Genomic DNA, 16,099 nt, shown 5'->3' with positions numbered 1-16,099 from the left:
CAGAACCTAGCACTGTCTGACGCATACCGCGGTTAACGTCAAAGTACTGAACTGCGTATGGAAGAGTTACCATATTTCCTCGCTCTGAAGCGTCTGAAGAAGCAGAAAAATGAACGGATTTATGAAGCTCGTCTATGACTACATTGCGACTGCAAGGGCCAAGAATATTTTTCGATATAGTTATTGCCTTAGTCCTTCCACGTGAAATTTTAGGCCTGCCGCTGTGGCCGAGCGGTTCTAGGCTCTTCAGCCCGGAACCGCGCTGCTGCTACGGTAGCAGGTTCGAATCGTGTCTCGGTCATGGATGTGTGTCATGTCCTTAGGTTAGTTAGGTTCACATAGTTCTAAGTCTACGGGACTGATGACCTCAAATGTTAAGTCTTATGGTCCTTTGAGCCATTTGAACCATTTTTTTTTGAAATTTTAGATGAAGTATTACTGCCCGTAATCAAGCAATGATGCAGATCCATTTCGCCCTAAAATGACTTGTAACTAATGCCGTGTTTCACCCTGAGATAAACACATCCAACTTGAGCATGTATCACGGCATCGTCTTCAGACGTAAGTTTATTCTAAAAGAAAGTCGTATCTGTTTTATCTTTATGGCACTTGTTGTACCGGAATGTATGCTTGTGACTTCTGATGATCCACTACAGCATTTCTTCCGTCAAATTTTGTCGAAAACGTGGCGATACAAACCACACACTTTGCTGTAAAATCATTTTCTTTCATGAAACACATGAAAAAATTCTTTCTTTCCTAGTCAGTATTTGTTAAAAGCTGTATGTCTTTTAACTATCTTTTTCGGAAACAGATGAATTTGACGAGCTGTCATCAATATCAGAGGAAGGGCGAAACATCTCCTCCGAACCCCGATCCTTTCCTTAACTACCTAACAACCCCTAATTTAAAACGCAAATGTGTAATTCGAATTGTATATAGTCATTGGGGGAGCAAAATCACACATCGTTCTTTCTATTCGTTCACATGATTCGCAAACTAGGCGAAAAACATGATGAAAGTGTGTCCCGATTACCGTTTGCCCGGGATCCTGCACAGTACTTCAAATTCCGAGGCAGTCCCGCCGAAAACTGGATTTGTGGCAACGCTTGTCAAGATGCTTTTGGAAATTGGCTTCAATAGTTGTCCGGTGTTTGAATGTAGCACCAGGCATTCAAATACAGCGTGAACCAGAACTGCACCGACACATTTTCAGAGGTGGTAGTACTGACCAAATCAAGAAAATATGGTCTCTAACACACGAATCTTAAGGGCTATGATCACTTGTTCATCTTTGATACCATAAATCATTTACCTTCTACTGCAAGCTTTCTGCATTCCATATTTTGAGAGGTGACAGATTGGATCAAACCAAGAAAAAAGTGGCCGATAAACATGTGCTCTAAAATGCATGTCTTAAAAAGGCATGCCTTAAGAGCTGTGAGGACTCGTTCTTCTTCGCGACTGTGTTCTACAGAAAAAGTGCTCATAGCACTTCAGATAAGTATTTTAGAGCTCGTGTCTACTAGACATGTTTTTCTTGTTTTGGATCATACTTCCAACCTGAGAGTTTGCTGATTGGGTTCTGTTTCACGCTTTGATTGCAGAAGGTCCCTGTCTTAACATTTTATTTGGGAAAGCCAAAATACTCTAAACGAAAAATTCTTGAATTAGTTATTGTTTTGCATACAGCCGTATTAACAAGATTTTTCTAATTTTTACTTTTATTTTTCGCAAATGTAGGACCTTGTGTCTACGAAAAATGCCAGTGTCTGGCATGTGTTATACATGTACAGCTACAATTACAAAATGTATATTTCAGTCTTCAGTCCGTCCGTGAAACACAAACATCTCTGCCTCCTTTCATTTCTTTTCGTATTAGCAGACAATGTTGTCTGCTGAACTACGTTGAGATTTTTCTCTCTGAGCACCTTGTCCATTACTGCAGATTTGAAGAGCTAGTTGAAATACAGTAATGACAAGTCGCAAACACAGTGTAACGAAATCTTGAGCTGAGTTTGAAGAAATGTCTTATCTTACCCTATTGTAGAAGTCGAATTTCTCTTACCCTGGCTTCTAGTTTTGTCATTATTTGACGTTTTAAGCAAAACATACAACACTGTGCGATTATTTTCCTCAAATTAAGCACTGTCACTTTTTGATTCTGTATCTGATTCTCCTATTAGCGTACCCGAGTTCCCAGAAGGAATAACACACCGGCAGTAAGGACAATATCGGCTGACATCTGATAAGATTTCAGGTTCTCCTTGTGGGTCACCATCAAACAGATATACGAGGTGCGGCTAGAAAAAACCGGACTGATGCTGGAAAAAACATTTATTTACAAATATTTACAATTTCATGTTATCTCCTTCAATGTACTCTCCTCCTCGGTCTCTACACCGCTCCATACGAATTTTCCACTGTTCATAGCAATGCTGCAGATCATTTTCGGTAAGTCTATACATTACTTCCGTCGCTTTTTCTTTTACTGCTTCAACAGTCTCAAATCTAGTTCCTTTCAAAGCTGACTTGACTTTAGGGAAAAGAAAAAAGTCACAGGGGGCCAAATCAGGTGAGTAGGGTGGATGATCTAAGATGGGAATGTTGTGTTTTGCCAAAAACGTCTTCACTGACAACGCACTGTGAGCTGGGGCATTGTCTTGGTGAAGGATCCATGACTTTTTTCTCCACAAATCGTTCCGTTTTCTCCGTACTCGCTCACGTAGGGTAGCCAGGACGCTAATGTAGTAATGCTGATTCACTGTTTGTCTCTCTGGTACCCAATCAATGTGCACAATCCCTTTGATGTCAAAAAAAACAATCATCATTGCCTTGAATTTCGATTTTGACATTCGTGCTTTTTTGTTGTTGTGGAGAACCAGGAGTTTTCCAATGCATCGATTGGTGTTTGGTTTCGGGATCGTAAGCAAAAATCCACGATTCATCGCAAGTAATAACATTATGTAAGAAGGTGGGATCACTTTCAATGTTTTCCAGGATGTCAGAAAAAATCATTCTTCGGCGTTCCTTCTGTTCAATTGTGAGACACTTTGGAACCATTTTTGAACACACTTTGTTCATGTTGAAACTTTCATGAAGAATCTGCCTAACACTTTCCTTGTCAACTCCTGTTAACTCAGACACTGCTCTGATTGTTAAACGGCGATCTTGTCGAACAAGTTTACCGATTTTTTCAATGTTTGCATCAGTTTTTTTGCTGACAATGGTCTACCAGTGCGAGTGTCATCACTGGTGTCTTCGCGGCCATCTTTAAATCGTTTAACCACTCAAACACTTGTGTTCGCGATAAACAATCATCGCCGTACACTTGTTGTAACATTACAAACGTTTCACTTGCAGATTTTCCTACTTTGAAACAAAATTTGATGTTAACACGCTGTTCTTTCTGTACACACAACATTTTCCGACGCACAGACAAAACGTCAACTACTTACAACAGACGCCACGGGCAGACTGAGTGCAGGAGGCAGATGAAACTCGAGCAGTAGGCGGAGCGAGAGTCACGTGACAGGCCACGCGACTTTCAGCCTTATTGCATTCGTTTTATTGTTTCACCAGTACTAGTCCGGTTTTTTTCCAGCCACACCTCGTACTCAAAAAACCTTATAGCATACCACCATTCGTTGTGTATTAGAAATACTGTACTAATATTTCCTCCCACACAAACTGTTCATAGATTTGTAATGTTGTCTACAAGTAATATTCTTTTAATTGCTTCCTTAAAATATTCCAGACTGTCCAGTCATAAGATACATCAGATAGCAATTCACCTTTACAACGTCTCCTAGTAAATAAATCGAAGGATTGCTGTGGATCAGAAGATACACACAGCAAAAAGAAAATACGTTTACTAACACGTTGTACCCCTTACACAAACGGACATGCAAATATTCTAACTCGGAGACTTGGTGCTGACATTGCTTGCGACTATAAGTACTGAATACATTTGGATCAAAGAGAGTAAATATTCGTAGGATGCATCAATAACATTGGAAGAGCCAGAGGTGTATTCATTTCTCTAAACTGCTATCGATTCTCTTTTTGCTTCAGAGCAACATCGCCAAATACAGGGTTGAAAATGAGGCTTCATTTCATTTGAGAGTACTTAAGAAACCCCCCATCCATAGCGCTACTTTTCATATAAACCGGCTTGAGTGAAACACCGCAGTAATGAGCGTTAATAAAAGCAATCCACCAGTATAAAAGCCAATCTGGAGCCATAGATTTCGCATCTGACTGCTTTCAAATATGCTCCACCGTTACAAATGCTGCAGCCAAAAGCAAAGAATATCAAATGACCAACTAAAAAATGCCCCTTACATGGCACAAAAAGGTCATTATGCTTCTCTTCGAAAGACTTAACACAAAAGTGGACTAGCCAGTTGCCAGAATACTCAATCCGCCTTCCTCACCAAAAATTGTGGCATGCGAGCATATTCGCGCTCTTTTAATGCACAACATTCCAAATCCTTTTACCCAGACTATTTGTTATGAAGCCCTCATACTCAACATCTTCCATCATCAAACGGTGCTTTCACAAGCCGCCGAAGATCAACCCCAGACCTCATCTAATATAAAAGAGCCAACTGATCTGCTCAAATTGCCAGGGTTGGAGGAAGTGTTTAATGTTTAAATTTTGACTCTGTACTGCAGGAGAGATTGACTTCCGATTGGTAAACAAATGGTCACTAGGCCAATCGCTATTCACTGTACTTAACAGCAACAGAACCCGAAACATCAATCCCCGAAAAATCACATTTTCGCTCGGTTTTTGGAACGTATTGGTATCGTGCACTGTCGTGTCCGAATCGATAATCAAAGAGTAAAGGTTTATCTCAGCTTCATATAGCGATATAAAAACAGTACAGTGCTGGAAATTACTGATAACAAGATAAAAATACTTTCATATCACTTCGATATGTCAAATAAGCCGCATGATTTAATCAGTCTTCCCGCGCTCCATAGGTGAATGGAACGATAAAATCTCTAGAATCCGGCACAATGGGACGTATGCCGTGCCTTGCGCTTCGCAATGGTTTGCAGAATATCGATGTAGAAGTAGATGTAGATCACTGAAATAAAATAGGAACGTACTATTTAAAAAATAGGCAATGCGTCTCATAGAGGTAGCTTCCTCACAGTCTTTGAAAAAATATGAATGTTAACTTCAATAGCTCTGGCCTAATTTTAATTTTGTCAGTCGAGAACGAATACAGTACAAAGACAGACTATTCCACTCTCATAAATTTATTGCGATACAGAGGCGGGTGTGGGTTCCGTGCTTTTCAGACGATCTTTTTTTTTCCTTTTGTGTGGGACCAGGTGGTGAATTCAGGTCACAGCTATGTGCTGAATTTCCGTATAAGCCTTACAGTTTATTAATGTTTGTTCATTGTGAACAATGTCAGCCATAGTAAGGGCCTTCCTGTAATAACACCACTGGTTTATAAAGCCAGGTATACGTTATTTCGACGATGACGTCTCGTTCAGGCAGCTGGGACATTTGTAACATTTCAGCTTTGCCTTGATAATGGCTATAAAGCCGAAATCATGATTGTGCGAAATATATGAACAGTAGTTCAAAGTCAAATGGCGGAAATATCCTTCTGAAAGTCTCAGACCATTGTCCCGTGCCTCCACCGCGATGTTCACCTGTCTCCCGGTTACTGCATTGCCGGGAACTCTCAGCTGGGTGGCGGCTAGGATGCTGAACTTGGATCGACTGTTTTTTCCAAAAACATTAATAAGAGGAATATTTCCCTGTTGTCAACCTTCTCCCATCGCTCAGCAACACTTTGATATTAATCTTCCTAGCTTGAAACTTGAAATTTATATTTTGGTAGGGAATAAAAAAACTGTATGTAACTGGACCGTTACAACATTTAAGTTATATTTAGCAGTCTCCCAAGCGTTCTGTACGTCGTTTAATGAACTGGGAATCAAAGGGTATGCTACGTCTTTTCTTCACTGTTATATGAAGGCTTTCGTTATGGGATCAAAAATGAATCGTTGTACAATCATTTGCTTTCGTGTTTTAGGTACTGCACCATATTGACTAGTCATCGTTTTCCCCTCTTTTATGACAGGAAGACCTAAAACTGAGCTGATTTGTCATTATTCAGTCATTGTTTGTCGTTGACTCATCTTTCAGGGAAACATATAGTTCCGTCTATAAGGAGCGCTAGGGTAAAAGACAGTTCGCAGGTAAACAAAGAGTCATAGCAAGAAATAAATGAGTAAATTAATAAGCATTATTTGATGCCCTATGTGTTCAAACGTGGCTTCATTAACAAGTCGGGCGATTTACTTCTATCAAATAGTCAAAGAAAGTTAATGGTTAAATACTTTGCATTCTGCAAAACAAAGTTTCTATTACTTGCATTGTTTACCCAAATAAGTTTAGACACCTATATACTGTGTTCAGTGACTCTCATCTAGATCCAAAAAAATTATTATTCAAACTTTTGGTTAGTTCTCTATTTCAGTCCCAAAACTATAGCACGTGTATTTCATTTTGACATGGTTACTCACCTAATACTGCATTAATTTTAAAGGTGGGATAGTGCAAGTGAGCCTGCTTTTATCTTTAATACTTGGCGGAATGATATATGTAGGTTTGTCGGAAGAATATACGAGTCTCATCCCAAAACTAAGGTCTCCTATTTTTTTATAAGTACAGAACTCTGTTTGTGTGGCAGTTGGTCACACTGTTATTAAGAGTGCCTCACTCGCTGTGCGTTAACATGCGCACGCCGCGCTGAAGCGCTCAGTCTTGGCTTGGCGGCCGTTGAGAATGGAGCTGCCGTTGGATGTTACCGCCAAGTGCGAATTGCGTGCAGTTATTCGGTTTTTGAACGCAAAGGGCACTGCGCCTATTGAAATCCATCGCCAGTTGACGGAAGTGTATGGTGAGTCGTGCATGGGTATCAAAAATGTTCGTAAGTGATGTAGAGAGTTCGCAGCTGATCGGACCGAAATTAACGACGAACAAAGGAGTGTGAGACCGTCATTTTCTGAGGAGACAATGTTGAAGGTTGAGCAAAGCATGCGTGAAGATCGGCGAATCACCCTGGATGATCCCTGCACTTCGGTTCCTTAGGTTTCCCGAAGCATCGCTCACAGAATTTTAACGGAAACATTGAACTACCGGAAGGTGTGGGCAAGATGAGTGCCACGCATGTTGACAGAGGACCACATGCAGCAACGAGTTGATATTCCCGCGCATTTCTTCACCGCCTTGCAGCATAACAGGACAACTTTCTGGACTCAATTTCACTGGTGACGAAACCTAGGCATACCCATTTATACCTGAGACCAAGCAAGAATCACGCCAGTTCATAACTTTCTGAACAGCATGGCGGCGAGCTAGTATGACATAGGCATACAAAAACTGCCACGGCGTCTACAAAAACGCATCGACAGAAATGATGGTTATGTCGAAAAATAGCTAAATGTTCCAGCTGTAAACTGATGTAAACCATAGTAGAAATAAGAAGGTCTATGTACTCATAAGAAAATAGGAGACTTTACTTTTGGCATTACCCTCGTATTTCTTCACTCAAGGAGTAATCGTTTTTGTGTTTTTTCCCCGCGAGAAGTGGCGTTCTGTACTCGCTGTTCCCTCGTATTATGCATTCTTCTTGGTTTTTCTGTGTGCTGCCATTGTGTAACAGTTTTTCACGTTACTCTCATTCGGTATCACATGTTTTCATACAGAAAGTAAAATTCGGAAAAAATTCGTAGAGAGATGTTATATTGCTGTCGCTGCTCGCTTGTTCATTGTTGTTGCTTTTGTGCGGTGTAACGCTAATTTGGAGTGTTCAGTGCGAGTTCGCGTGGCGCAGGACCTGAGATACATATATTCCACTTCTGTGTGTGTGCGTGTGTGTGTGTGTGTGTGTGTGTGAGTGTGTGTGTGTGTGTGTGTGTGTGTGTCTGTGTGAGTGAGTGGTGAAGAGGGGAGAGGGGGGGGGGGGAGAGAGAGAGAGAGAGACAGAGCGGGGAGGGGGGGGGGGGGAGAGAAAGAACATGACAGGCAGAGCGGGGATCGGCGACTGAGAAGCATGTGCTTGATAACAGTAGATATCTGAATATTGGGTTTCCTTTAAGTACATGTCTTTGTAGGTATATGTGGCAAATAGTGTTTTGTTGTGTAGTATTGCGAATGCCATCTGTGAAAAGCCTGAACAACCACTTTTTACAACGTGACGTTGATGGAAGAGTTTAAGTTAAGTTCTGGAATTTGCCGACAGGGACGTTGAACCATGCCATTTCCATTGCTACTGTCGCAAACAGCCCGATCGAGGCTGTCCAACTGATTGTCGACTGGCCTTAAATCCGGGGAATTTAGTGGGCAGGGGAGTACGGTAAACTCATCTGGTGCTCTTCCAACCACGCATGTACACTGCGAGCTGTATGACACATTGCACTGTCTGCTGGCAGATGCTATCGTGTCGAGGAAAAAACTCACTACATGTAGGGATGGAAATGATCCCCAAAGATAGATGCGTACTGTAGCTCTCAGAACGATCAGTTCGCCCAGGCAATGGCACGAAAACATTCCCCACCCCATAACGCTCCCTCCTCCGGTCTGGTCCTTTCCGACAGTTGGTGCAGGGTTTTTGCTTTCCAAAGTTTCACGCCGGACACGCCAACGGCCATCTCTCATCTGGAAAGCCCATCTGTCGTCACTCAGTGGACGTCAAGTTGTATTACTGACGTGCAAATACCAGCCTTCGACGCCAATAAACAGCAGTCAGCATTGGTGCGTGAAACACGTGCCTGCTGCGGTGGCCAATACGCAGCAACGTTCCGTGAACCGCTCGTCGAGGAGACGCTGTTGGTAGCCCACTGGTGCGCTACAGTTGCGCGTTTATTCGCCCGTACGCGTCTCCGCAGGCGTCGTTCACGCCTGTATCTATGGCCCGTGGTGCACCACAGTTGCCTCGGAACCGATTTCGGATAGCGTAATTTTGCTATGTACGGTATAGTTTAACCACAGCGCCACGTGAACGGTTTACAAACTTTGGCGTTTCGCAAAATCTTGCACCCTTAGCCTGGAAGTCAATGATCGTACTATACTGGAAATTAATTGTTGGTATGGCGGGTGCCATGTTGAGATTCAATGGGAGAGTCCTAAGAAAATGTAGTCCATCAACAAAGGAGGTGGCTTACAAAACACTCGTTCGGCCTATACTTGAGTATTGCTCATCAGTGTGGGATCCGTACCAGGTCGGGTTGACAGAGGAGATAGAGAAGATCCAAAGTAGAGCGGCGCGTTTCGTCACAGGGTTATTTGGTAAGCGTGATAGCATTACGGAGATGTTTAGCAAACTCAAGTCGCAGACTCTTCAAGAGAGGCGCTCTGCATCGCGGTGTAGTTTGCTGTCCAGGTTTCGAGAGGGTGCGTTTCTGGATGAGGTATCGAATATATTGCTTCCCCCTACTTATACCTCCCAAGGCGATCACGAATGTAAAATTAGAGAGATTCGAGCGCTCACGGAGGCTTTCCGGCAGTCGTTCTTCCCGCGAACCATACGCGAGTGGAAAGATAGGTAATGAGAGTGGCACGTAAAGTGCCCTCTGCCACACACCGTTGGGTGGCTTGTGGAGTATAAATGTAGATGTAGATGAACCGATCCGTTACCGCATTATGCGTCAGCATTGGTTCCCACGCCCCTCCGACATACTTTATATACCCTCCACTGCTAGTACTGCCACATGCCGTCTGCGAGTGGTTATTGCATGTTGACTTCGAACATAGGCCGTGGTCACGTTAGTCTGACTGTCCCCTGTATTATTGCTATTATAATGAGTAGGTGGAACTTATCCCCTCTTCAGACAAATTTTGGTGAAACAAATATCACTTAATCTTCTACTTCTCTTTGTTCCTCTTTTCATTTTCTCAGTCAGTCAGGCCATATCTTGATTTTCCGTCCTCTTTCCTTTCATTGTGTTCCATCCACGTTTATCTTCTCTTCCTTTCCCCTCTTTTCTTATCTCTTTTTTCCATTTTTATGCTACTACGTTCCACATCTAAACATACCTTCTTTTGTTTCTTTGCTACGACATTTCACATCCTAACCTACCTGCCTCTAATGTACCTATAGTATCCACTCTTGACAGACATGTATACACTTCGCTTTCTCATTTTATTCTGGTCATACTATTCGTATTATAAATATCTCACAGCTGTGGGTTCTTAGACTAAATGCAAAATTTAACAAATCTGGTGACTATTGTGTCAAAATGAACATACTGATCAGCTGTGAAAAATGTGCACTTAGATATGAAAGTGGGTCTCATTGCCCTAGCTTCTCATGATAGACAAGTGAATAGCTGCATTACAAGGGTGTAGGGTCGTCATCTGAGACAATACTGCCTCATAAACGTATCATAAGCTCTTATCAGTATATCGAAAATCAGCTTAATTCACGTTTAACAGTAGTTAGGTCTTTCCGGCTAAAATGATACGAATGGAGACCGGGTTACACACAGTATAGTATCAATCGCATTTTCCACTGGCGGTAGAAATTACCTAGCACAATCTTCGCGAGTCCAATAAAATCTAATGAAAACGCAGTTTTATGATGCAGAGAAGTGTCTTAGTGGTGGAGAATACAGACGTCGGTTTCACAAACGATATATCATTAGCTGCACGACCTCATGAACATTTTAGTGCATCGTTGAAAATCTTGCGATGAAATTTGCATGTTGTTGTTCTTTGTATGAAGCTCTGACCAGAGGAATGATCACATATGGTGTACTGCCCCGTACAGTAAGGCTACTAGATATAGTGTCGCCGTTTCAGATATGCTCCGTTGTTGATGACAGCTGCTATAACCATCCGTTATACTGTCCCGTGCGGCACCATCTGAAAGCGGTAGTGGCGATCGAGGGGTTTTGGTGCGATGACATTACTGATCGCCGAATGTTCAAAATGGTTCAAATGGCTCTGAGCACTATGGGACTTAACTGCTGTGGTCATTAGTCCCCTAGAACTTAGAACTACTTAAACCTAACTAACCTAAGGACATCACACACATCCATGCCCGAGGCAGGATTCGAACCTGCGACCGTAGCGGTCACGCGGTTCCAGACTGAAGCGCCTTTAACCGCACGGCCACACCAGCCGGCACGCCGAATGTCAAAGGCTTAGACTGTGGCAGTTATTATGCATCATGGTTAAACTGATGGTCATCTGCGCCTGTGTTCCGTTTCCCAGGTCTTTTAGCCTCGTTTTTTGGTACATTCAACTCTTTTCTACTGCTGCTAATAAGGAGCTAAAGTTAGCTGTTTATTGAATATAGTCACTGCAATTCCAAAAAATGTTCAAATATGTGTGAAATCTTATGAGACTTAACTGTTAAGGTCATCAGTCCCTAAGCTTACACACTACTTAACCTAAATTATCCTAAGGACAAACGCACACACCCATGCCCGAGGGAGGACTCGAACCTCCACCGGGACCAGCCGCACAGTCCATGACTGCAGCGCCTCTGACCGCTCGGCTAATCCCGCGCGGCACTGCGATTCCAGTTTACACGTTTTGTCATTTTCAAGCAAACTGAAAGCAAGGTCCACGAGATGTCCGTTGCGATTAGCTGCTTCGTAAGTGTTATCTGAGTTTAATTTGCATTGGTATACCGTGTACCACTGCCGTCATACCACAGACAACAAACTTGTATGGTGTGGATGCAGAGTACACTCGAAAACTGAGTGGAATGATAGTCGCTTCTGTTTGCGGTTGTCATATCTTCGTCAACGAGCTTTAGACAACATTATGAAATGTCGAAGGAAACAGCAATTATAGATTCGTATGCAATTCCACTACTGCTATGAGAAATGGCTGTAACCACTATGGGAAGTAACATCTGGGTCATCAGTCTCCTAGACTTAGAAGTACTTAAACCTAACTAACCTAAGGACATAACACAAATCCATGCCCGAGGCAGGATTCGATCCTGCGACCGAAGCAGCAGCGCAGTTCGAGACTGAAGCGCCTAGAACCGCTCGGCCACGGCGGCCGGCTGCTATGAGAAGCTATGGGATGTGTCTACATGACTGGTTAGGTAATTATCTTAGGGAGCCTGAATGTTCGCCTGTATGTGGAAAAAATGTTAAATCCTGTTGTCACACCTTAGTGAGCCACTTACCAAAAACGTACGAGGGTGTTCAATAAGTAATGCAACACTTTTTTCTCGGCCAATTTAGGTTGAAAGAAAAAATGCGGAATTTGATGTTGGACATCGTGGAATACTGCCGATTCTGTCCCTATAGTTTCACGAAGTTACGATAGGTGGCGACGCTATACATGGCCTTCGAAATATTGTCTGCAATGGAACTGCGTTCCAATCAGAGAGCTGTCAAAAAGGATAGCAGAGCATCGCAGATATTCATAAGCGCTTGCAAAACGTCTACGGGGATCTGGCAGTGAACAAAAGAACGATGAGTGTTTGGGCGACGAGTCTGTCATCGCCACACCTAGATCGTGCAAGCCGGCGTTTCTCCCACATGCTGATCGGCCGCAAAAAATGTGGCTCCTGCAATACTGGAACGTACAGACACACTCTTTAGAGTGACCAACGGATCACAATCACCTTGCGACACAACTGGAAGTCTGCTGGTACATCTGACAAACTCGTCCACCAGCTGAGGTACTCAAAGGTGTGTGCCCTCTGCGTTCCTCGCCGCCTAACAGAAGACCATGAAGAGCAACGAGTTTGACCCGATGAAGGACGCAGTACGTGGGAAGCATTATGTGGATGACGTGAAAGTTACTGATGTAACAAGACATCGGCTCCAACGTCGTAGGAGAAGGGCATATAGGCCCTCCCGGTAAGGTGGCTTAAGTGCGAAACAATATTGTGTACTGTAATCTTCAATAAAACCACCCTGCTTTCAGAACAAAAAGTGTTGCATTACTTACTGAATGCCCCTCTTACATTCCTGCAGAATAATACAGGAAGACACACTGCAGTTCACAATATAAACGCACTGACAAATGTAAAAATGATTGACTGGCAGGCTTAGTTCCCTAATTTTTCATCCATAAAACATTTTTTTGATAAATGGGAACATGTATAACTTCATATCAGCCCACAGCCAGCAGTCTTCATGAAATGAGATTGTAAGGATTTCAGACATGGCAACAAATTGCTCAAGATTACATTCGGAGACTAACGGTCCGTACCATCGAATACAAGAGTGTGTAGGTGCTTGTGGGAGGGACACATCACTCTAATGTTGATGACGGACATCGATTCCAATTCGAATGAAAGTGTAATCATGTAATACCCACTATGTTATGAACATCTCGACAAAGATTGATACATATCGGACTGGTCCTTCGTCGTGCAACACTTTCATTGCTGGCGTGGGCATTATCGTCGGACGGACATTGCAATACTTGGCTACACGCTGGATCAGTTGCTGTTGCCAGCGATGTTCTGTTTACAGAATTTCTCCGATAATCGGCCACGCGTCCGGAACACGCTTCTAAACGAAACTGTGCTTTCTACTTGAAATGAAAATCAGTTTCAACAACAACGAATGCAGGCGACAGTTAGTACAATACGCTACCATCAGAGATTTTCAGTGTAAGCTACACTCGCAACATGGAGCCATGGGGATCTCGATTTGTTTGTAACCACATGCTTCCTGTCAATCCTCTCATATGAGATCATCTAAGGCGTTCGATAAAGATTTGATGTTATAGGATAAAACTATTCATTCTAGGGTTCTGAACCAATATATTGCATGAACTTGCTTAATAATGGTTATGCTGAGAAGTTCTACTAGGAGCTAAAGTGAATTGAAGCTCGCATTCGGACAGTTACGTTCTAACAAAATCACGCCCAATTTCTGTAGTGCTATAAATTTCAAACATACGTTCAAAGTTTTACCGACTAGTAGGGAGCAGTTAGTTTACTATCAACCCTAGCAAGTGGATACGTTACTTCATTCCGTCCCCTCCACTCCCCATACCAACACTATGTAGTGGAACAGGAGAGTCAGTCAATTTCGTGCTACATTTTCAATAATGTCTTGTTTACTTGAACGTACACTGCAATACGTTTTTGAATGGGTTTTGTGAAGAGGAAATGGATTTCCGAATAAAACATATAGGATGAGGTTTGAAAGTCATAACAAAGGTTACCATGCTGGTAGCTGAACTACGTTTACTTGATAATTTTGTTTTGTTTTGTTTTTGCTTCTGTACGTCTCGTTTTTTGCGGTTGTCAAGAGACAAGGGACACCCTGTATACATATGACATATGAATTACTTTAATAACAGTAATTCGAAAGAAACTCTTCACATTTACACGAGATATGTAACGAGACTGAAAAACGCAATGAGAATCGTTCAGTCAAGCAGTTCACATTAAATATATCGGGAGATGTTTTAGCTACTTTAGACCTGTTTTATCCAAATTTACTGCAGTACATATCTTCTGTTGTCACACATTTAAAGAAATAGCTGTATCGTCTGCGACCTTTCAAATGGAAGTATATTGGTTTCTTTTGGTTATATCGTGTGCTGTGTCTTACGAAACAGGTTTAGCCGCATTTCACATTACGGAACCTGTTAAGTAAGTTTTGGGGAATTATAATATTTTTCAACCAAGGATATATGTGTGTTGACTTTCTAATCGATTGCAGTTTAATGCTGAAGTTCATGCCTGCAGACTCAAATAGGGAAATAGGATAGGTACAAGTTTGCTCTTCTCTCGGTCTTAAGTCAGAAATCATATGGCGTATTACTAAGTACAGTTACCTTCTCTTTATTGTTGATTGTGGGAATTAGCTTATAAATCGGTAAGTGGTTTCTATATCGAGTAGGCAAACAATCCACCATAGGGGTAAACGGAATACTTAAAGTTTCATAAATATATAAAATAAAAGAGCACAAGAAAAATCTTCTTGAAGGTATAAGAAAATCAGCTTATAATATAAATTAACGTACCTTGCTTCAAAGTCACTTAAAACCACATATTTTTAAAGCTTTTCGAAGATGCGCTGGCATATTTTCTGTTATACTTAACCCAGGGGGCAGAATAGGAGAGAGCATCTTTTTGTGGAATTGATGCATAAATGTTGTAATTATTAGAAACATTATCTTAAATCTAAGACGTAAGTTGTTTAACGAACAATTATGCTAAAGAATAAGAAATCAGCCAAAAAATAATTAGTAATAAAAAAAATTTGAATGTCACTGTGAGAAATGTACAACTAGTTTTTTCTTAATACTATGCTTGTGTTAATTTTACTGTTACTACACTGAATGCCATCACTCGTCCACATGAACTATTTTCTGCTTACGAATACACAACATAAGATGCCTAATAATAAATCCTATAATATAGTCTTGTCCAGCCAAACAAATATCTTCATCATATATGAGAGGTAAGCTATTTTTTTATCGGATAGTTGTTTTGGACCAATTACCTGACAATGAGACGTTTCATCGTTGACTGAAACTTCTGCTGTCCATTGACTTCTGATACGCTACTAATGAACACTGCAGTGAAAACATTTTCAAGTTTATTATCTGGTTTGTGAATTCTGTATTTGGGATTATTCTTTGCGTTACGAACGTATCTTTCCAACATTGATTATGGCACGTTAAACTCCTTACATGCTTTAAATCTCCCATTTCAGAAGATAAAACAGATGGAAATGACATTTACATTGATTTAATATCCAGTTGCTACCAGTGTTTCTAATATAAGTCCACACCATCTGAAAAAAAACACGGAAAAAAAAAACAAATATATAGTTTGAAACCCAGAAGAGCAGCGTTTTTAGCAGCTGTAGGTTCAAGAGTGTGGATGATTGGCTGATCTGTCGTAACATCAATCAAAATGGCCTTGCTGTGCTGGTACTGCGAGAGGTTGAAAGCAATGAGCAAACTACAGCCGCAATTTTTCCTGATAGCATACAGCTCTAATGTATGGATAATTGATGATGGCGTCCCCTTGGGTAAAATATTCTGGGAATAAAATAGTCCCCCACTCGGATCCACGGGCGGCCACTACTAAGGAGGATGTCGTCATCAGGAGAAAAAAACTGGCGT

Source organism: Schistocerca americana, chromosome 7 (genome assembly GCF_021461395.2).
Source record: "Schistocerca americana isolate TAMUIC-IGC-003095 chromosome 7, iqSchAmer2.1, whole genome shotgun sequence".
NCBI lineage: Eukaryota > Metazoa > Arthropoda > Insecta > Orthoptera > Acrididae > Schistocerca > Schistocerca americana.
This window is presented reverse-complemented; position numbering follows the sequence as displayed.